The sequence below is a fragment of the Phytophthora infestans genome, genomic scaffold (genome assembly GCF_000142945.1).
Source record: "Phytophthora infestans T30-4 supercont1.3 genomic scaffold, whole genome shotgun sequence".
NCBI classification, from domain to species: Eukaryota; Oomycota; class Peronosporomycetes; order Peronosporales; family Peronosporaceae; genus Phytophthora; species Phytophthora infestans.
This window is the reverse complement of record NW_003303756.1, coordinates 4,013,487-4,015,587: the sequence shown is the minus strand read 5'-3', so window position 1 is coordinate 4,015,587 and position 2,101 is coordinate 4,013,487.

Sequence of the window (2,101 nt, the reverse complement as noted above, 5' to 3'; positions counted from 1 at the left end):
GGGTACTGACGAGCTGAAAGCGGTAAGACGATGCGTTTCCAAGCCCCAAGGCTCATGAAGGAGATCGGAGAGAAAATCGCCGACGGACACCAACTCGCGTGAGGCCACGTTGCCAACTTGGCTCCAGCCACTGTGCTGTAGCACAGCATGCGTAGTTATTCGCCATGCTGGGAGGTCATGAAACCCCCGCGCCAGCCATGGAGCTGTAGCGCCGCACGAGACACATACATTCCGTGCCACACCGGCCATTGCCGAGTTGTGAGGCCATGATGCCAGACCAGCCATAGCGCTGTCTGGTTGAAAAGCCGTACTAGAAGGCCACAGTGCCTTGTGCTCTACGTACATGTACGCGTACACGTACACATACACGTACACGTACACGTACACATACACGTACATGCATTTGATGATGTACAAGTACATGTAGTACATATTTAAGGCGAAGAACTAAATACCGCCCTCACGCACCAGCAGCATTGCTGTAGTGTCACGCCATACTGGGAGGCCAAATGCCCCACTTGCGAGCTATAAAGCTGTGCAAAAATTATTCCAGCTACAAGCTGTGTATTTACTACTAGTATATGTGTACTTAATGAAATACCATTTTAAATATGTGCATCTCGAGCTACAAGGAGGAATGGCACAGCTAAAACCTCGCTTAATGCAAAGCTGCAGCAGTCTACTAAATGCAGATCTACGGCTTGTTGAGAACAGGTAATCCACTACATTTTGGACCTGTAAAATAAAAATATACCTTAAAAAAAACAAGAAAGAGATAAAATAAAAATGGGCAATTGTCCATACAAACATGTGTCTGGTATTTAACCAAGTTAAGAAATACGCCCAGAAATGTATGAAACTGGGAGGCAACAACGCCAAAACAATTCATTCAATTCGCCAAACTTAAAAAAAAAATTATTGCGGCAAAAGTTTCAAACATTTCCAGCATAAAGAAAAAATCTTCAATACTTTATGACTTTAAGACAAGCCTACACAAGCCTCTGTCTACAGAAAGCAACTATAGTTTTACTGCATTAGTTTCATTTTCAATGGAATCGATAGTTTACAAACCTATTGCTTGCACTTGCGAAGTATAAACAAAATAAAAATCTTCGAAATGAGAAACAACTCCATGAGCCTCTAGGGAGAAAAATAGCCCCAACGATGAGAGCCTGCAAACAAGATGCGTACACTACCGATGACACTGTTAGATGTTTTTATGCTTTGAAAGCTGTAGCCTTTCTTCAAAAATATTTGAAAACTATAAGCTCTCAATAATAATAGTCAGAACAAATTGAAAATGACTGCAGCACCTATATCAACCATTTCATGAAATTGGGAGGCAATTCTATAAGACCTCAGCAGCGGAAAAACAAAAAACAAACCACACATATGAAAGAGCAAAACAATGGCAGTTTAAGAAATGAACAAAGCTAAAACGCATACACAAAATATATAAAGATAAATACGGTGATCAGGTGTATCCTCAAAGGTTTCCTGAGTAGCCAACAACAGAGCGAACAGGTTTTGATCCTTAAAATTAAAGGTTTTCCTGAGGTAGCTTCTACAAATTCGTAAAGCTAAAACGATAACAGCAACAATTCAGCGAACAGGTTTTGATCCTTAAAATTAAAGGTTTCCCTGAAGTAGCTGCTACAAATTCGTATAACTAAAACGATAGCAACAACAATCACTACGGTGAACAGGTTTAATCCTCTAAGGTTTTCCTGAGTAGCCAAAATAACAATGAAAACAAGAAATCAGCACAGTTATTGCCAAAGCAAAACAGCACAAGGCGACAAATCTGACAATGAAAGTCAAAGGAAAAAGATCATCAATATCAAAACAAGATCTACTTCTTGTAAATGCTCATGTACGTACAGGACTGTTATAACAGCCACCTGTGGTAACTATCCGACAGATAGAGCATCATACACATTCCTCGATGTGGGAGGCTGTCGAAGTAAGCATCTCCGATGTGATGATGACTATCTAGTGAAATATAACTGTACTATTTCATATAGAGAAATTGTAATCGAAGGTAACTGCTTTGGGGGCAGCCATTGTAATGAGATGCACGGCGATAGTAGGGTCCATCCGG